This window comes from Protopterus annectens, chromosome 1.part0 (assembly GCF_019279795.1).
Source record: "Protopterus annectens isolate FY-2018-M chromosome 1.part0, PAN1.0, whole genome shotgun sequence".
Classification (NCBI taxonomy): Eukaryota; Metazoa; Chordata; order Ceratodontiformes; family Protopteridae; genus Protopterus; species Protopterus annectens.
In genome coordinates this window covers 693,790,377-693,812,747 of record NC_056725.1, presented here as the reverse complement: position 1 = coordinate 693,812,747, position 22,371 = coordinate 693,790,377, and positions in this window count along the sequence as shown.

Genomic DNA, 22,371 nt, shown 5'->3' with positions numbered 1-22,371 from the left:
TCCTGATAGTCCGGAAAAAAACGGAGGGGTGGCAAGCCTACAGGGTTGTCATGAACACACACTACATCCCCCAGACATACCGCTCACTACACACACACAATCTTATGCTGAGGCACTTAAAAGAAACCTTTCCACATCTCAAAGGCCTCCTAGCCTACTAATGGCAAAGCCTATCCTCAGCAATCTCTAAAGTGCACACCAAAAGCAACAACATACACTGCATATAAGCCTACATCCAATGTTCTCCCAAGATCAAAGCCCATAAGGCAAGCAAATGCTTTACCTAGGATTCTTGTGATGGGATTACACAATATAACACACAGATGCCTCCATAACCAGACTAAATAAGATGACAACAGTTAGCTGCTTATCTGGAACCAGGATCTACAATATCACACACACACACACTCAAGTCACTGCGCCACAGGTACAAATATCATTCTAGCATAATCCATCTGGTTTGCAAATGACATGAAACATACCTCAATGGGCAATACAGAGAGAGAGAGACACACACACATTATGGAGCTCTCTGAATGTGTCACAGAGTTATGTGCCTTGCACTGAGCAGCATTCTACCTTCTCCAAGGATGATGCCATAGTATGAACAAAGAATGACTAACAATTTGTTAAGTTTCTGCTGTCATTCCAGGAGGATTTAATATCTGTCAGCATGGGAGGACATGATTAGTAGACCATGTTGCTTTAGGTAAGGATGGTCTACACCTGTCACTCCTGGGAGTTCAAACACTGGCAACCCCTTAGAGGCTTTTTTTTTAGGCAATGCCACAATGGCAGATCTTCTAACATAGCAGAAAAATAAATAAATAAAAATCAAATCAACCTTAAAGTGCTTCTGCTCAGTGACAGGAGCCTCAACAAGAAAATCCACAACCTGTAAGTTCTCCTTATTCAGGAGAATATAGACATCCGTGTCATTACAGAGACTTTGCTTAAAGCCACAGAAAGTACTCCAGAAGTGCAAGGCTATAGTGCCTTCCACAGAAACCAAAAGCAGCCCACAGAGGGTCTAAAGGTGGAGGTGACTTCATCTCCATTTGCAACAAATATACCTCCAGGTTGGTTAAACAAAATGATGCCATGCAGTTTATCCATGTGCAAGTCACCATAGATAAAGTCCCTAATCATATCTTAGCGACATACAGGTTACCATCTATGCCCAAAGAATCTCATAACATTTACTTAGACCTACTGGACACACTCACCATCCAACCATACACTGCCTCAAACTAACAGGTACTTTTTCTGGACTTTATTAAATACTCTGAACAAGATAATGCATGCTCCTATCAGAGGTTTAAACATAATGGATCTTGTACTCACCAACATGAGGGAGGGGGCTGCAACCTGCCACCCCATGTTATGTTCCCTTCAGAAAACTTAAATGTAACAGTTAGGAATTACTCTAACGCAAATGACGTCCTACTGTCACTGCCTCCAAAACCCAGAGATCAAAGGAACCTATGCAGAATTGTTCACAGAAACCCAGTACAAACCTGTGAATGGCAGCTTAAAGGCTGCTACATCTACCCGAAGTAAGCCCATAATAAACACCAAAAGCGAACCACACTGGTGGAATCCCAACCTTAAAGTACAGTTGTGTACCCACCATAAATGTAGATGTTTGAGTGTATTCACTGTTGCAGTCATTACTCTTGGATTATCCTGCTGGCAGGCTAGCCGCAGTTGGCCAGAATTCCAAAGTCTAGGTCTGGCGTCGGTTGCTGTCGCCTCTTCCCTGATGTCAGTGTGCCAGGGGTATAAAAGATGCAGCCGACGCCATTTTCTTCAGTTTTTCTTGCCCCAGATGTCAGGTGCCCCAAATAGGTAGGCTGAAAAATATAGCAATTAGAAATGCATGCACAAAAATAACATTTCCTTCATCTACAAGCAAATACACCAAAAAGGTTGTATAGGATAGAGAAGTGCAAATAAGTCCCAGCAAAGAGAAGGGGGATGGTGGGTGGGTAACCTGGACTGTAACAGTGAATACACTCGAACATCTACATTTATGGTAGGTACACAACTGTACTATGTTCATCGTGTTTCACTGTTGCAGTCATTACTCTTGGGTTGAATCCCTAAGCTAAGGATGGGTGGCTGGGCTAAATAGGATTAGCAGAGGCTATGAGGCCCTGCAGAACTGCAGTGGCGAAGCCTGCTCTAGACTTAGAGTAGAGAGGCAAGTGGTAGTGCTTTGTAAAGGTGTGCACTGAACTTCAAATTGCAGCCTCTAAGATTTCTTTGGTTGGTACTCTGAGGAAGGCTGCTGAAATGGCTGCTGCTCTAGTGGAATGAGGCCTAATGCCCTTAGGCACTGATTTGCCATGTTGAGAATAGCAGAAATGGATGCAATGGCCTATCCATTTAGAAATAGTCTGTTTTGAGATAGCCTTTCCTTGTGATCCTGCAGCATATGACACTAAAAGTTGCTCAGTCTTTCTGAAAGCTTTAGTTCTGTCCAAGTAGAAGCGTAACTGCCTGTGTATGTCCAAAGAATGCAGAATTTTCTCACACTTATTCTGTGGATTTGGGTAAAAGGTAGGCAAGTGAATGGTTTGATTGAGGGCCACACTGGACACCACCTTAGGCATAAATGTAGGGTTTGTCCTCAGAGAAACCGTGTCTGGATGAAAAATGATGAAAGGTTCCACAGCCATGAGTGCTTGTAACTCAGAGACTCGCCTTGCAGAGGTTATGGCTAGGAGCAGAGCTGTTTTCCAGCATAAGAATTTAATATCCACTGTTGATGCTGGCTTAAAAGGAGGCAGTGTGAGTTTTTCAAAACATAATTGAGGTCCCAGGCCGGAATTGGTGCTCTCCTTGGAGGCCTAATGTTTTTGGCACCTCTGAGGTACTGCCTTATTAAAGGATGAGAAAAGATAGGTGGTTCCGTATTGTAATGTGCAGAAATGGCAGAGACATGAATCTTAATTGATGAGAAAGAAAGACCTTTGTTCAGCATCTCAGTCAGGTATTGTAAAATCTGAGTAATATTTGGTACAGACGTGTCAATGCCTTGGTCCTGGTTCCAAGCACAGAATCTCTTCCATTTTTCTGCATAAGATTTTCTGGTACTGGGCCTCCTGGCCTCCAAAATAATATCCATAACAGCTTTTGAAAGAGTAGTTTTCTGAATGGCTACATTATCCGCCATGCTGCCAGATTTAAGGTCCTGAGTTGGCTGTGCAGGATCTGATTGTTTTGTTGGGTCAGCAAGTGAGAAGTTTGAGGCAATATCCATGCTGGACCTTGAGACAAGCTCTTTAGGATTGGGTACCAGTGCTGGCGTGGCCAGTCTGGTGCAATCAGAATCATTTTTGGCTTCTCTTGTCTGACCTTTAGGAGTACTCTGGGAAGGAGAGGCAGTGAGGGAAAAGCATAAACGGTTAGATTTTTCCAGCTGAATGATAGGGCATCCACTTTCCATGCTTGCTTGTGGTAAATCCTTGTGCAAAATCTCTGCAATTGACAGTTGTGAGGGGAGGCAAATAGATCTATGTTTGGGCATCCCCATTTCCTTATTATCATTCTGAAGACTTGTGGATCCAGTTTCCATTCATGGGGATCCATGAGGTTTCTGCTTAGTTCGTCTGCCAGAGTATTTGTTTTTCCTGGCAAGAATTGTGCTTGCAGGTAAACTTGAAAAGCCAATGCTGTGTCCCATAAGGTCATTGCTTGCCTGCAGAGGGGGTAGGAATGAGTACCTCCCTGCTTGTTTATGTACCACATGACCGTAGTGTTGTCTGTCTTTATCAGTAATTGTCCTGGATGAAGCAGGTCCTTGAAAGCTGTCAGGGCATTTTCAACAGCTAGCATCTCTTTTTGATTGATGTGAAGATGCATCTGGTTTGCAGGCCATGTGCCCTGATTACATTTTCCTGCCATATGGGCCTCCCAGGCATAATCTGATGCATCCGTTGTCAGTGTCTGTCTGGCTGTGGGTAAACTGAATGGCAGACCCTTGTTGTGGTGACAGGCCTCTGCCCACCATCGAAACTCCTGTTGTAGGCAGGGAATGACTGCAATTACTGTCTCCAGGCTGTGACAATGCTGAGTCCAAACACTTTTCAGATACCATTGTAGTTTCCTCATATGCAGTCTGGCATATGGAATTAGTAGAATGCAGGGTGCCATGAAACCCAAGGCCTGCAGGATTTTCCTTGGAGATAAGTGGGTTTTTGTTGCCAATTTCTTGAAGTAAGTAGTCAGTTGTTTTTGCTTGTCTGGCGTGAGATAAGCCATCTGGGCAGTTGCATTTAAGCTTGCACCCAAGAATATTATCTCTTGAGAGGGCACTAGTTTTGATTTCTTTTTGTTTACTGTGTACCCTAGGCCAATTAGTAATCTTACGCCAGATGCTTTAGAAGAGTGTCGTTGTTTTCTGCTTGAATTAGGCAGTTGTCCAAGTAGGGATATATTTGAATTCCTTTTTGTCTGCAAAATGCAATTACTGGTGCCAGGCATTTTGTAGATAAGCCAAAGGGCAGTGCAGAGAATTGGTAATGCATTGAGCCAGCTATGAATCTGAGGTATCTTCTGCAAGATTGTCTGATTGGGACATGCAGGTATGTCTCTTTTCGGTCCAAAGTTACGAGCCAAGCCCTCTTGCCCAGCATGGGCAGTATTTGCTGAAGAGCCAACATCTTGAATTTTGGAACTTCCAGAAACGTATTTAGTATAGACCGGTACAGAATTGGTCTCCAGGTTTTGTCCTTCCTGGGTACTAGGAAAAGTCTGGAGTAAAAATCTTGCCCCTGCTCTTGTTGTGGTACTTGCTGAATGGCCCTCATGTCCATGAGGGCTGTAATTTGTTTTTGTGCCTCTGCCCATTGATTGTGTGGCAGGTCTGGCATGCCCTTTGACCTTGGCAGAGTGTGAAAATGGAACCTGTAGCCTTGGGACACTATGTTCAGAACCCATTTGTCTTGGGTAACCATTTGCCAATTTGATGAAAAAAGTGCTAGTTTTCCCCCTAAGGGGTCTGTCAAAAGAAAACTGCTTGGAACTGGTAGAGGAAAGTCATTGGGATTGTTTCCTGTAAGGCTGTGATTTGTCTTCTCCGCTTTTGGAGGTAGGAGCACCCCATTGTTTAGGCCTGTATGAGCCTTGGGGCTGAGATCTGCCTCTGGGACGCCTGTATCTGCCTCTTTGTGGTCTGTCTGAGACTGGAAAGGACCAATTTTTAGAAGGCCAATTCCTGCTAAACCTGGGTGGCTGTACCTGTAAAAAATCCTTGACTGTCTGCATGGATTTTGCTTCATCCTCCATTTTTTCAACACCTCTTCTGCTTTAGTACCAAACAAAGTATCATGCTGTAATGGTGCATCTAATAATTTTGCTTTAACATGATCAGGCAGATTTTGTTCCTTTAACCAAGCATGCCTTCTAATAACAGAACCTGTAACAGCGGCCTTGCAAGAGGCCTCCAGTGAATCATAACCACATTACAAAGTACGCTTTCCCACTTGTTCAGTTGCATGCAATAAATCCTGCAATTCCTTGCTCTCTGAACATTCAGGATTTGTCAACATTTTATGTTTAAGTAGTGACATTAAATATTGCTGATATTTAAGCATATGAAATAGACAATTTAAAGCCCTTACAGCCAGGGTGGCAGAAATGTAAACTTTTTTCCCCCATCTGTCTAGAGCCCTAGAATCCCTATTAGAGGGGACAGAGTTTTTTGCAGTGGAAGCTTTAACCCCCTTGGGGCCCTGAGAAATAGTTTCAGGGTCAGCAGCGGGGTTTTTATATAGGAATTTATGAGAATCCGGGACCCTGTAGTATCTGTCTGGCTTAGCAGGTGCAGGGGGTAAAGAGTCAGGGGACAATCCGGACTCTGAAAATACATCTACAATGTCTAGAACAGGTGGAATAGAGTCTCTGAGCCTTTTCTTAGACTCAGAATAATCTTGGCTCTCCCAGTGGAAATGCTCCCTCATAGTATGCAGTGTTTCGCCAAAAGAATAGTCCTCAGGAGGAGAGGCTGAAGAAATGGATTCTTCAGCATCAGAATCCTCAAAGGGAAGCATGGAGTAATCCTGTTCAGAAGAGGAATCAGAGGAAATAGATACCTGATCAGAAGAATCATACTCTGTCTCTTGCCTAGGCCTCTTATCAGGAGGGGGTGGGAGCCCCTGATCAAAGTAATTAAGTCTTCGGCCATTTTGAGCATCTGTTTTTTTAGGCATGGAAGTCTGAATAGGAGAATGCTGTACTTGTTTCTTTGTCTTTAGAGCTGCTTTAGTCTTTGTCTTTGAAGCTGAAGATGGCTTAACATATAGTTGTGTAGGTCTGAAGACACCCTCAGAAGCCGATGCCTGCTCAGCGGCTCCGGACCCATCTGAGGGATTGATTTCCGAGTGTCCAATACCTTGAGTATCCAGAGGCCCAGTCGGCTCCACGTGGGAGTCGGTAGTGGTCTGTGGCTCTGAGGTACTAGGCGCCAGGGGCTACGAAAGCACGTCACTGAGAACCGGCGAACCGGCGACTGGCCTAGAAGAGGCTTCATAGTCAGTTTTGGACCTCGGATGCCTATCCTTGTCCTTGCGTTTTTTGTAAACTCCGGTTGTCAGCTGTTCCGCCGGCATTATATAATTAAATCTTCGGCCAAAGTAATGAAATGCAAAGTCGAACCGACGCTTGATACTGCGTTGGTTGAATCTAGTACAAAACTAGACATCTAGCAACGTTGTGATCAGGGCCTAGGCAAGGGATACAGTAAGAGTGAAAATCCTTATGAGGTATTTGCTTCCCACAACAAATACAATTGTTAACTTTTTCTGACATCGGTCTGGAGCAAGAAAAAAGTTTCCCCAATGGGGTTCTTAGCTTTAATAAAGACTTCGGTTCTGAAATTCAGATTTGAAAATCTCAGGAGTCGGCCGACCGGTACCTGCGAACTGCTTTTGCTTCAGGCACCGCACGGCAAGAAAGACTGAAGAAAATGGCGTTGGCTGCATCTTTTATACCCCTGGGGCACTGACATCAGGGAAGAGGTAACAGCAACCAACGCTGGACCTAGACTTTTGAATTCTGGCCGACTGCGGGTAGCCTGCCAGCAGGATAACCCAAGAGTAATGACTGCAACAGTGAAACACGATGAACATCAGGGTATCCAACATAAAAAAAAAAGTCATGGCCAAATTAAGAAATAGCTATTTTCATAAGAAAACAGTTCACTGAATAAACTAAACAAAAAACTAAGAGGATAAATTTGGTCCAACAAGGCCATCTACAAGGGCAGGATAGCCTCTCAGTCTAAGGACAACCCCAAGGCCACTTTCTGCTAAGTCTGGATCTGAATGCTTTATGTACCAGGCATAGATCAGTTATACACTAGGTTGATGAACTGGTGGTAAATGGCATCACCTTCACTGAGCAGGGAGAGACATAGTGAATCTGTTGGCTGATAAATTCAGCTCAAACTTCACCCCACAACTCCCTGTCCAAGAGCTGTGAAATTCCTTTTAGCAATCTCACAGCTATTAGCAGAGAGCAGGTCTTGGCATTTGCCAAGGCCAAATACACTGCCTAAATGGAACCAGAAAATATTACAGGTTGTTTCCTAAACAGCTTAAAGCATGACCATTCAGAGCCACTTGAGGAACTTTTCAACTATAGCCTCAAAACAGGTTATGTCCCAAGTGAATGAAGGACTGCAACGGTCATCCCTCTTCACAAGGGGTGATCCATCAAACAACCCCAGAAACTACTGACCCATCAACCTGACAAGTCTAATATGCAATGCCATGGAACAAATTATCATGGAAATGATCAACAAGGACACTGGCAAACTTTAGACACTATACCCATCCCAATCTCGCTTTGGCAAGGGAAAGTCTTGCCTACTAAACCTGGTAAATTTCAAGAGGGTCAACCAAGGCAATGGATGAGGGGAAGACTGCACATATCACCTCCCCTTGACAACCTGGTTAAGGCACTGAAGACAATCCCCCATTCAGGCACTGTTAAACTCCTCAAACTAGGAATAAATCCCTGTACAAGTCACAGGATTTCCAGCTAGCTCACAGGTAGGACCCAAGACATCAGGATTGGTGAGACCACCTCCACCAAGAGACAGGTCATCAGTGAAGTACCTCACGAATATGTGCTGGGGTCACTCATGTTTCAGATCTACTCCTCAGAAGCCAAAGCTAATGTTTAAGGGCCTCTGGCTCTCCAAGTCTGCACATGACTAAACTGGGAGCTATCATAGACTCTCCTCCCCAAACAACATCCTACAAGAGAGTGTAACAGAGAAATGACTGGAGCCAAAACCACTGTATAAAACTCAACTCCAAGAAGTGTATTGTAGTGTCCTTTGAGAAAACATCCATACATGCCAATTAATCAATAAAATACCCCTATGAATTGACCCAGTAGTTTATCTGGGAACATATGCAGACAGCAACCTGGCCTTCGATCAACATGTAGCCAAGATAATAAAAGCAGACATATTCCTCCTATGGACAGGGAATGAACAACAACTTTCTGATTTTACTGAATATCTTGGCAATACTACATCCTTCCTTGAATTTGAAGTTCGTTTTTCTAGACAGAAGATAGATTTTCTAGATCTTACACTACAGTATGGACGGATGGCAATCTCAACACTCAAACACATAGGAAAGATTGCTGGAAAAATCATTTATTACACAGGACTAGCATGCACCCTAGACATGTTTATCCACATGTCATTAAAGGTCAGATTTTTAGAACATCCATACTTTGTATCAATGAGGACACATAAAAGGAAGAGACGGACAGCTTGATGCAACATTTCCACAAATGTGGATATAAAAAGAGGGAAATCTAGAAAGGAGTCCGGGACAACAAGTGTCTAAAACACGAGAGCTCAGCCTTATTTTTTGGATAGAGAGACACATAAGAAAGATGAACTGAACCCCAGAGAAAAAAAGTGAAACTGGGGGGCTGAGATGCCTGCTTACATTCAGTAATGACGCTCAACAGGTATGTGAGGTTATCAGGAGGAATTGGAAGATACTGACAGCTGATGATAACATTAGATGTATAGTTGGTGAGACACTTAGATTCTGCTTCAAGAATAAGAAGAACTTAAAAGAGGTTGTTGTACCAGGAAAAACATGGATCTGGAGTTAGAGCAATTACTTAAAGATGTGGTACATTTTGCTGTAGAAAATGCAGAGCTTGCACTTCCATAAATTCAAGCAATTTATTCAAGCATCCGATTACCTTGAAAACGTACAGGCTCACAGTGTCTACAGACCGGAACACTAAAAATACTGTATATGTTGCCAACTACTGTCTATGCAATGGATTTTATGTTGGCAAGGCCAACAAACCCTTCATGAAATTAATTCTGTGTTACTTGAGTGACATTAGATTACACAGCAGAACCACAGCTTTGTCTTAACATACATGCATACATACATACAAATGTTTCAAGCACGGGCATTAAAGCCCTTCTAGCTTGCCAATATACCAAAACACTTATTCCAATAATAAATGTCCAGGCTGTTCTTAAAAATATCTAAACTAGTACTTGCTTTAATGTAATTAGGTAGTCTGTTCCAAGCATCAGCTACTCTGTCAGAGAACCAATTAGTACACTTCTCATTCCTATAGAATCTTCTACATAGGTGACGATTCTCTAGTACTTTTTGATAACCCCAAACATTCCCAGAGGTAGTTGTCCCTAAATGCCCTATATACCTGAATAAGATCTCCTCTTAAATATCTGTAAGAGACACTGTACAAGTTCAGATATTTTAGTCTTTCATAATAACTTTTTTCACATCCATGGATGCCCTTAGTATATTTCCGCTGTACTCTTTCCAGTTTATTCATGCTTGTTTTCCTACAGGGTTTCCATATTGTTATTCCATACTCAAGTTTGGTTCTAATGTAACTAACAAACAATGACTTCATTATGTTTGATCTCCTAGACTTTATAAATCTTTTTATACAACCTATAGTTCTCTAACTGTCATTAGCCAATTGGTTGATATGATTAAAAAACTCATAGCTGGATCTACCCACATACCCAGGTCCTTAAATGAGTCTACAATTTCAATGACTGTGTGCTGTATTAAATATTCACCTTTCAGTTTATGTCTCCCAAATCTCACATGCTTAGTTTTTGATGTACTTAACAACATATTATTCTCCTGTGCCCAAATGGTCAATTTAGTCAAATTATTTTGCAGACATGCCTTATCTGTACCACTTGTAATCAGTTTACCCAATTTCAGGTCATCAGTATATAGACTGTAGAACACCTCAAATGAAAAAGTAAGGTCTGAAAGATACAATCTAAACAAGTAAGGGCCAAGTACAGAGCCCTGTGGGACACCTTGACTGTAACCAAGGATTTCACTGGTCCAGTTGGTGTGTGATACTTGCCATGTCCTATCTGTAAGCCATGCAGCTATCCATCTTATCAACAGTACATCAATACCTAGTTGTACTAATTTACTGATCAGTGTTTTATGCATGACCCTGTCAAATGCTGAAGTTAAATCTATATAAATCACATCACAGCACAAGTTTTCATTCATAGCTGTTATTATATTGTTAAAGAACATCATGTTAGAGGTGGTAATAGATCTATTTTCAACATATGCATACTGTCAAAAACCCTGATCACAAGTTTTCCTTCATGGCTTCGGAGGTAACTGAAGAAAGTTTAAGAGGCAGAGATCTACTCAACAGAAATTGAGACTGGATGGACTGCTGACTTACAGGCTGGCAAGTTGCTTAGCTTGAATGGGATGGTCCCTTTAAAGCCTTTACTCAAGGGGCTGAGACTACTGAGATGACTGTGAGATTGACAGATCATTATCTTTTAAAAACAGGAAGTTCTAATAAAAAAAATAGGATCTGAAGAAGGCAACTAACGAAAGCACTTACATTTTCACTCTGAGTTTTTACAGCTTATACTGATTTTATTGTTCGAGTCTATTAAACTAGCTCTTAACCCTCACCACGGTGGCACAGCTTTATTCTGTGTACATACAGTAGTTTATACTGGTAAAAACTGCCTTTAGAGCTCCAAGGTGTGTTTTAATTTGTTTAACTTATAAGCAAGGAGATGGCATCCAGGAACAAGGAAGTTATAGTATTACTTTAAACACCCCTAATCAGATCCATCATTGAGTACAATGCCCTCTTCGGTATGTACAACAGGCATTAACAGCAGCTGAAATGCCCACACAGGTTCCTCACCAGGAGAATCGAAGGTATTAACACATTATCCTACACAAATCACCTTAAGCCCCTCTCTCTATACTCAGTCTTCTACAGGTTACTGAAAGGTGATCTATGCCTGGTACATAAAGCATTCAGTACCAGCCCCGATAAATCTTTTGCACTTCTGCAAAATGACTAACACTAGAAACACAAGATCCAAGGATTTAAACTTTGCCTGTGACATGACATAAAAATATAATGTGCTGGCGAGATCAGTGTGTGCATCCCAAAGGATCGCCGCACACTATGGAATATGCTCTCCATCCATGTGAAGCAGAGCTCATCATTGACTCTATTCACAAGTAGTCATGACCATTTGATGGGAATTCGTAAATTCACACCCTGGTCTGGTCCACATGTCCACACACAAAGTCCTCAGCTACCTTCAAGCTAAGATACACCTCCTAATAGGCATCCAAAAGTACATGAGTTCACAAATGGGTTAGGGTGCATGGTGGGACATATAAAGACCCTGGTGGTCATTAGCCTAGTCTATACCTATGAACGTTATGAAGAAAGGGAACAACCTTGAATGGGTAATTTCTCTGAAACGTAGGAACAGGAGAAGGAAAAACTTGTTTACAATCCTGTATGATCTTACATTTCTCATGCAAGGTTTTGAAAAGCTCTGCAGCCACAGAATGAAACAGATACTGCCTATGTAAAGGAGAGTCAGTTAGCTTTGCTTTGACACCCTCAGGCAAAGGCTGGTCTAAGCCAGGAAAACCAGAGAAGGAGTGAGCCAGTAACAGATGCTCTGGAAGAAACATCCGCAGCATCATAGCTTCACTTAATAGAACGTAACCTGAGAAACAGAGTTAAGAGATAAAGCAGAACACTTAGCTTCAGAGTTCTTAAAATCTGATAGCACTGTACCCAAGTTGCTGAGAATAGACAAACGATACCTGATCATATGAGTCTGAGAACAAAGTTTGAAAAGGTAGACTGGCAGATGTTTGAATTTTCTGCCACATCAATAGCCCGGCTGTCTTCATCAGTGGGGAAAAAATAGAAGGAAGAAGCTTTGTTAGTGGAAATAGTAATAACAGATGGATCAGAAGAAGGGTTCTTATCTAGCACCTTATAGAACCTATGTTTTTTCAGGGGCAGTTAACTAACAATCGGTATTTAGAGAAGCAGTAGATAAAGTGTCCAACGAAGCTGCTAAAAAAGAAGTTGTGTTCTTACCATAACTTTCCATCTGTGTTGTCAATCTTCATTTCCATTAACCTGTGGGTCTTGGTTCCGATCCTTGAAATTGACTGGCCACTTTTCTACAGCTTGTGCTTCCTGACTTGAGCTTCTCCCTATGTCCACAATGCCCTACTCCCCAACGTACCTCAGATCGAGTTTGCCAAAAAGGCATACCACATAAAAAAATTAACACTATAGAAAAATCCACAACTCTATAAGCTAAGCTAAATATCAGGAGCTCAACATAAGGAATAACAATTCCTTTGAACATTCAACCAGGCTTACCAAAGACTTGGATAGGGGGATGGAAGGCAGGAAGGTTAATGGAAATGAAGATGGACAACACAGATGGAACTTTATGGTATGAACATAACTTCTTTATCTGCTTCATTTCATTAATCTGTGGGACAGAGTACCCAGCTACTAAGATCCAGGGTGGTCTTTATGGAAGGATATTCTGGAGAACAACAAAGCTAAAAGCACTTCTACTCCTGGATAGGATATCCAATCTATAATGCGTAATAAACGTGTGGTGTTTAGACCAAGCAGATGCAGCACAAATGTCCTCAATAGAAACTCTAGACCAAAAAGTCTAAGAAGTAGCCATGAACCTTGTGGAGTGGGCCTTAATCTGTCCTGGCAAAGGGATCGTTCTTGGAAGAATAAATAAATGTGATACAGTCTTTCAGCCATCTTGCAAGTGAGACTTTGGTAATAGATTTACTGCTCTTTGCCACTGAAAAAGATACAAACAACTGATCTGACTTTCTAAAGGGCTTGATTCTGTGTAAATAAAAATGAAGTTGTCTATGAACATCAAGTAAATGGACAGTATATTCACCCTTGTTTTGATAATTCGGAAAAAAAGACTGGAAGATTGACGGACTGATTATTATGTTCCTTAGCCACCCTTGGTAAAAAAAAAAAAAAAAAAGAAGGATTAATACACAGGGTAAATCTATCCTTGTGGAAAATCAAATATGGAAATTTTGAAGAAAGGGCCTGAAGTTCAGACACTCTTCTTGCAGACATAACAGCTACTAGAGAGAGTGTTTTCCAGGAAAGGAATATCAAATCCACAGTAGCTGCAGGCTTAAATAGCGGATGGACCAAGGTTTGCAAAATCATCATCAAATCCCAAGGTGGAGTAGAATCTTTCACTGGGGGCCGAAGCAGGAAGGTGCCCCTAAGGAATGCTTTGCACAGCTTAGAAGAAGCAATGGAGAAGGAGTCCAAGCCAATGTGAAAATTGGACATAGCTGATAATTGGACTTTGACAGTGGAATAACTAGCTCCATCTTTGAAAAAAGAAGCCAAGAAGTCGAGAATGGCAGCAACTGGTGCTGTAAAAGGGTCTATTCATTTTTGCTCTGTTCACATAGAAAATCTTTTCCATTTGCTTTTATAAATCTTGTGTGTCGAAGACCTGTGAGAGGAGACTAAAATATCTTGAATAGAGGAAGAAAGCCTGGGATATCTTGCTATCATCGGAAGTGGAAAAAACATGCAGTTAGCGTCAGGCCCTGTAAGTCTGGATGGGGATGCCCAGACGAGTGAGAAAACGCAGATCTGAGACCAGATCCAACCTCACCGGACGAGAAACCAGATGAGACCAAAGGAAGGTGAACCAGGTTTGTGGAGGCCAGAAAGGAGCAATGAGAATTACTTTGCTCTGCAACCTGAAAATTTTCTGTAAGAGCTTAGGAATCAGAGATATAGGAGGAAAGGCATACAGAAGACCGGATGGCCAAGCTTGGACTAGAGAGTCCCCAGGTTGGCAGTCCCTGAGGAGGGGATCAAGGCAAAGTACCTGCTGCATTTATTGCTGAAAGGGGATGCAAACGGATAGCATGTCTGCCATTGACTGATTTAGAGTCCACTAGTGAAGCATCAGTAATACTCAACTGAGACGGTCTGCTAATATGTTGGACTCTCCTGGAATGTGATTTGCTACCAGAAAGTGGTTGCTAGAGATCGACCACTTCCAAACCCTCATTGCCTCTCAACATAGGGGAAAGGACCTGGTTCCTCCCTGTTTGCTGATGTACCAAACTATTGGCAGGTTGTCTGTTTGGATAGCAATAGTCCCTAGAGGAAGAAAGCTGTTGAGTTCCTGCAACGCTAGAAGAACCACTCTCACCCCCATTACATCAATATGCAAATTGCTCTCCTAGGAAGTCCACATGCCTTACACTGTTCAACCCAGGCAATGCCCCCCCACACACCATAGCTAGGAGGCATCCGTGATCAGTGTGGCATTTGGGGATGGAAGGATGAACAGACGTCCTTGAGTACCTGGAGTGAAGCCACCAAAGCAGAGATTCCTTGCACATTCGCAAAAGTTGTATGGAAGACTTACAGGATTCCTGAGTAGTGACCATTGGACTGCTAACAAATACTGTAATATTCTCATGTGAAAATGAGCCATGGGTAGGACAGTTATAGTGGCCACTATAGAACCCAATTCCCTGAGTAGTAAACTGGCTGGAGGTTGACGTATGGTTCAAATTTGTCTGATGCGACTTCTTATATTCATTACCCTGTCTGTCGTCAGACAAGCACGGTATGTCACTGTATTCAATTGACCCCAATGAAATCAATGACTTGAACTGGATCCAACTGGGATTTCTATCTGTTGACAGTTATCCATAAAGTTGGGGCTAGCTGTAGTATGTAGTCTCTGGCTTGAGATGCCTGGTTGGAGCAGTCAGAAGCCAGTCATCCAGATATGGAAAAATCTGGTAGCCATGCGACCTGAGATGCACTGCCACTACTGATCTGCATTTGGTGAACACCCAGGGGGTTGTGGTGACACCAAACGGGAGTGCCCTGAACTGGTAATGACTGGCTCCCAGCCTGAAAAGTAAGAATTGCCTGGAGGGTCTGCCTAATTTTATATGGTAGTACACATCCTTCAGGTCCACCAAGAAAGTACAGTTGTGTACACTTACCATAAATGTAGATGTCCAAGTGTATTCACTGTTGCAGTCGTCAAACTTGGGTTATCTCTGCCTGCAGGTATCCCTCAGTCGGCCCAAATACCAGAATCTTTGGATTTCTGAGTCGGATGCTGTCGCCACTTCCATGAAGTCAGGTCATCAGGGGTATAAAACATGCAGCCGACGCCATTACATCAGTTTTTCTTGCCCCAGATGTCAGGAGCCCACAAAATGGGAAGCAATTACATGGTGTGGATCACCTCCAGTAAAAAGTAAATACCATTGCCATAAGATATGGCCAAAAAAGAGGATAGGTAGAAAGTATAGTAAAGTCAGGGGGCTGGAGGGAGGGTAACCAGGACTGCAACAGTGAATACACTCAAGCATCTACATTTATGGTAAGTGTACACAACTGTACTATGTTCTTCGTATTTCACTGTTGCAGTCATCATGCTTGGGTTGATTCCCAGAGCTGAGGAAGGGTGGAGGCAGTCAAAAAGGATTAGGGTTGACTAGCAGGCCTTGTAAGACTGCGGTAGCAAATTCAGCTTTGGACTTAGAAAAAATATGTAAGTGGTAATGCTTGGTGAAAGTGTGTACTGAACTCCAGGTAGCAGCTTCCAAGATGTCCCTGGTAGGGACTCTCCTGAAAAATGCTGCGGACATTGAGGGAGCCCTAGTAGAATGGATTCTAATCCCCTGTGAGGTAGGTTTTCCATGGTACTTGTAGCAGAAATGGATGCAGCGTGCTATCCATTTGGAGATGGTTTGCTTTGATATGGCCTTGCCCTCTGCCCCTGTAGCAAAGCTGACTAGCAGTTGGTCAGATTTTCTGAACGGTTTAGTCCTGTCAAGGTAGAACCTAAGTTGTCTGTGCATGTTCAAGGAGTGCAGGATCCTTTCCCCTTTATTCTGAGGATTAGGAAAAAAGGCTGGTAAATGGATGGATTGGTTTAAAGCCACACTGGATACCACCTTGGGCATAAATGATGGGTTAGTCCTGAGGGAAACCCTGTCTGCATGGAAGATAATGAAGGGTTCCACAGCTATAAGGGCCTGTAATTCACACACTCTTCTTGCTGAGGTGATGGCTAGAAGTAGGGCTGTTTTCCAAGAGAGGAATTTTAACTCTGCTGTAGCAGCAGGCTCAAAAGGGGGAAGGGTGAGCTTCTCTAGTACAAAGTTAAGGTCCCAGGCAGGAGTGGGAGCTCTCCTCAGGGGTCTTAGATTGTTAGCTCCTCTAAGGAACTGTTTGACCAGAGGGTGAGAGAAGAGGGGTGGCTTAGTATTGTAATGAGCTGAGATGGCAGAGGCATGAATCTTAATGGAAGAGAAGGATAGGCTTTTGTGGAGCAGCTCTGCTAGATAATCTAGGATTTGAGGTAAGGTGGGCACGGCTGTGTCCTTTGCCTGAGACTGGTTCCAAGAACAGTACCTTTTCCACTTTTCTGAATAGAATTTCCTAGTACTAGGCCTTGTGGCCTCAAGGATGACATCCAGCACCTGTTTGCTGAGGGTTGCTGGTGATGTATTCAGGGAATAAGCCAGGCTGCTAGGTTCAGGGTTTGCAGCCGAGGATGCAAAATCTGGCCCTCCTGCTGGGACAATAGAGAGGGGGTCTTGTGCAGGTGCCAAGGTGGCACTGTTGTCAGACTGCGTAAAAGTGGGTACCAGTGCTGGCATGGACAGTCTGGTGCAATAAGGATTGTCCTTGGCCTGTCCTGTTTGATCTTGAGTAGTACTTTCAAGAGGAGGGGCAGAGGGGGGAAAGGTATATTTTGAGAGGTTTTCCCATGTAAAGGATAGGACCATCCACTTTCCATGCTTGGCTGTGGGGAGTTCTTGTGCAAAATTTGCTCAATTGATGGTTCTGGGGGGAAGCAAAAAGGTCCACCTCTGGTTTCCCCCATCTGTGGATTAGAAGCTTGAATGAATTTGGTTCCAGTTTCCACTCGTGTGGGTCCATTAGATTTCTTCTTAAGTCGTCTGCCAGTGAATTTTGTTTGCCTAGCAGGAATTGAGCTTGCAGGTGCACTTGGTTGCTCAAGGCTGTGTTCCATAGAGCCATGGCTAACCTGCAGAGTGGGTAGGATGAGTTCTCCCCTGCTTGTTTATGTACCACATGACTGTGGTGTTGTTTGTCTTTATCAAGAACTGTCCTGGAAGGATAAGGTATTTGAAGGCTGTTAGAGCATTCTGTACAGCTAACATTTCTTTTTGATTGACATGCAGGTGCATTTGTCCTGGGCTCCATTTGCCTTCCATGTGAGCCCCCATGTAAAGTCTGATGCATCTGCTGTCAGGGTTTAGGTGACAGGGGGTTGAGTGAAAGGGAGTCCCTTGTTGTGGTCGCAGGCCTCTGCACACCAAAGGAACTCTGTCCTTAGGCAAGGAATGATCGGAATCACTGTTTCCAGGTCCTGAGAATGTTGTCACCAGAGACTTTTTAAGTACCATTGAAGTTTCCTCATATGCAGTCTTGCATATGGAATTAGGAGAATGCATGAGGCCATGAACCCTAGGGCTTGCAGTATTTTTTTTGCAGATAGCTGAGTTTGGGTAGCCAGTAGTTTGAAGTCAATTAAACCTACTTCTCTGGAGTGAGGAATGCCATCTGGGAAGTTGTGTTCAAGCTTGCTCCCAGGAATACAATTTCTTGGCTGGGTACCAGATGTGATTTCTTTTCGTTGATGGTATACCCCAGAGAAGTTAGGAGTCTCTTTACAAATGTCAGGTGCTGAAGTAGCAATTCCTGACTGTCCGCCTGAATCAGACAATCATCCAAGTATGGATAAATTTGAATGGTTCTCTGCCTGCAGTATGCAATAGCTGGAACCAGGCACTTTGTGAATACCCTGGGTGCATAGATAAGCCAAAGGGAAGTGCAGAGAACTGATAGGGCACAGAGCCTGTCCTGAAACGTAGATATTTTCTGCAAGATTTCCTTATGGGGATGTGCAGGTAAGCTTCTTTTAAGTCTAGGGTGATCAGCCAGGAGTCCTTAGCTAGCATAGGCAGCAGCTGCTGGAGTGTAAGCATTTTGAACTTTGGTACCACCAGGAAAGTGTTGAAAATTGACAGATCCAGGATAGGGCGCCAAGAGTTTTCTTTTCTGGGCACCAGAAACAGTCTGGAGTAGAAACCCTGTCCCCTTTGCTCTGTTGGAACAGGTTGAATAGCCCTGATACTGAGAAGAGAAAGTACTGGCTTTTGGGCCTCTGCCCACTGGTTTGGGGGAAGGTCTGGCAATCTGTTTGGGGTTGGCAGTGAATGGAAGTAGAATCTGTATCCCTGGTATACAATGTTTAAGACCCAATGGTCCTGGGTAATGTATTCCCAGTTTTTTGCATGCAGGGTGAGTTTTCCTCCTAGGGGTGCAAGTACTTGGGCATGGCTGGGAAGGATGCAGGAGAAGTCATTGTGAACTTTTTCCATAAGAGGGTGGCTTACCACTCCCTGTTTTTGATGTGGGAGCACTCCATTGTTTAGCTCTGTGCATATACTGAGACTGTAGTCTTTATGGTCTGTTGCCCCTGGGTTTGGACTGAGAAGGCCTGGGAGGGACCGGAAAGGACCAGTTCTCTGAAGGCCAATACCTACTGAATCTAGGTGGCTGTACCTGTAAGAAATTTTTAACAGTTTGCATAGATTTAGCTTTTTCCTCCATCTTTTTAAGAACTTCTTCTTCTGCTTTAGTGCCAAACAAACATTCTTGATTTAATGGAGCATCTAGAAATTTTGCTTTGACATGGTCTGGCAAGATTTGTTCCTTCAGCCAAGCATGCCTTCTCAGAACAGACCCAGTGACCGCAGCCCTGCAAGGTGCTTCTAAGGCATCAAAACCACACTGCAAAGTATGTTTACCAACTTGGTTAGCAAAATGTATTAACTCTTGTAAATCTTTATTTTCTGCACAGTCAGGAATCAACAACATTTTTTTGTTTAATTAGTTCCATAATATGCTAATGGTACTTCAACAACTGAAACTGGCAATTTAAAGCCTTGATGGCAAGAGTTGCAGAGGTATATACCTTCTTACCCCATCTGTCTAAAGCCCTAAAATCCCTGTCCAAAGGGTAGGGTTTTTGGCTGTAGTAGCCTTAATACCTTTAGGTCCCTGGGAAATGGTCTCTGGATCCACAGTAGGATTTTTAAAGAGAAATTTGTGAGAGTCAGGTACTCTGTAGTACCTGTCAGGCTTTCTAGGAGCTGGAGGTAAAGTATCAGGGTTAAGACTTGATTCCATGAAGACATCATCTACAATATCCAGGACAGGGGGTACAGCTAGAGGCCTGTGCTGAGGCAAGTCTAAAAATTCCCTGAGTCTCTTTTTTGACTGAGGGTAGTCCTGGCATGCCCAGTGGAAATGCTCTCTTGGGGTATGCAAGGTTTCACCGAAAGAAAAGTCCTCTAGAGGAAAGGCAGAGGGAATGAAATCCTCTGCATCTGAATCCTCATAAGTGGATAAGGGTATGTCCTGGTAATCAGAGGGGTCACAGTCATCGGGATCATGGTCTGTAGAATCAGAAGGAAATTCAGTTCTTTGTCTTTTAGAGGGGGAAGGCTGGCTTCCCCTAATTAAAGTAATAAGGCCTTCAGCCATTCTAAGCATTTGTTTCTCAGGCATGGGAGCTTGAAAATGCATTTTGGTCGTCAGTTTCCTAGGCATAGTGCAAACTCTGGGCCTGAGAAATTCGGTAGTTTTAGTCAAAAATTAAGAAGTTGGTTTAATACAAACATCGGAAGGCCTGAATACACCCTCAGAAGCTGGTGCCTGCACAGCAGCTTTGGACCCATCCAAGGTAGAGACTTCCGCAGGTTCCATAGTCGAAGAAGCATCTCGCGGCATACTGGACTCTGAATGGGTCTCAGTAGAGGCCTGCCAATCTGTAGAAGTGGGTATCAGGGGCTGAGAAAGTGCCTCAATGAGTACCAGCGGACTGGCAACTAGCTTAACGGAAGCATCGTCGGCAGTTTTGGACCTATGCTATCTGTCTCTGTCTTTATCCTTACTTTTATTGGAAGATCGGCAGTCGGATGGCTTAACAAAGCCATGTCGGAAAATGGAGAACGAGAGCGAAAGAATTTAGTGACAAAGATAGTCTGACGACGAATAGTTCAGGCATTGAACAAGGCACAAAACCGACAGAGAGGAACGTCGTGGTCTGGGCCTAAACAGGCGACGCAGTAAGAATGAAAATCTCTGTGAGGTATTTGCTTTCCACAGGCAAGACAATTGTTAACTTTTTCTGACATCAGTTAGAGCAAGAAAAAAGGATCCCCAACGGGGTACTTGGCTTTAGAAGACTTCAGGTTTGAAACTCGAAAAATTAAAATTCCAGGTAGCGACCAACCGCACTTGTGAACTGCTTCTGCTTCGGGCTCCTGCGCGGCAAGAAAAGCTGATGTAATGGTATCGGCTGCATGTTTAATACCCCTGATGACCCAACATCATGGAAGAGGCGACAGCATCTGATGCAGAAATCCTAAGACTCTGGTATTTGGGCCAAATGAGAACTACCTGCAGGCAGATAACCCAAGTGTGATGACTGCAACAATGAAACACGAAGAACATCATCCATTCATCTGTTTTCAAGGGACGCAGGATGGACTGGATTGTGACCATCCTGAACTTCTTGTGCTTTATCAGTTTTTTCAGACAGGTCAGATCCAGAATAGATCTCAGGTCCCCTGTCTTTTTGGGTACTAAAAAGAATCTGGAGTAAAAGCCCAACCCGACTTGATTGGGGGGACCTCTTGGATGACTCATTTTAGCAAAAGTTTTTCTATTTTGTGGGCCGCGTCCTCTCTCTGATTGGGTGGAACATCAGGGAGAAAAACATTTTCCCTTGGGAATTTCCAGAAAGGGAATGAAGTATCCTCTGAATATGATCCTTAGCACCCATTTGTCACTTGTGATGGCCTCCCAGGTTTCTGGGTGCAAGGAGAATCACCCACCTACCCCTGACTGTCTCCAAAGGAGGACAGTTGGGCAACTGTGCAGGATCAACAAGTAAATAGCCACAAAAACAGTCCAAACAGTACACTCTCTGTAGCCTATTTCGTATTTGCTTCAATTGGAAATGACAGCTCTTCACGTTGAAAATGTGATAACCGTTTATTAAAAAATAGTTAGTGAAGCGAATCCAACTCAATAAAACACGTGAAGCGAATCCAACTCAATAAAACATGTAAAACAAATATATAAAATAGAATTAAGCGCTTTTCGTCTTCTTAATATGAAGACTTCCTCAGACAAACTGTTTTCTCCTAGTACTCATCTATAAATAACTTCCTGTTAAATCACATGGTTCATTTAATTAATTCGTACACTGTTTAAAGTTTGTTGCAGATTAAAAACTGCTGACGATTGTGTAGCATTTGCTAGCATATTTATACTTGCGTTTCTTTAAAACAGTGTATGCATCCACACCAATTCAAATCATATTTGATCTCCTGCACTTTACTTAGAAAGTTACAAATTACTAACAGTTGTTTGTGTAGTGTTTACTTGGCATATTACTTTGTTGTACTTGCATACCCTTGAAGAGGTACATACACTCGCACTAACAACACCAGAGCCTGTGTATACCCAGACATAAATGAATCTATTCTATTTTATGCATTCTGAGATTAAAGAATTTAAATAGGAGCAATTAATGTAAGGACAACACAAAACACATAATATTAGGCTCTGGTGTTGTTCAGGACAAAAAATGGATTAGTATCTATGAGAACGTACAGAACACTTTGTTAGGGTATGTAAGTACAATTAATGAATACAGTAATAATTGTGACTTTATACTTTTGCTTGTTGGACTGTGTTTTTTGAATGTTTTTTTTTAATTAATTTAAGGTAGAATATAGATTGTGCCATTTGTCCTAAATGTAGTGTAGCTGACTGAAAATGCTTAAAAGAGGTGCGAGTGTATGTACCTCTTCAAGGGTATGCAAGTACAACAAAGTAATATGCCAAGTTAAT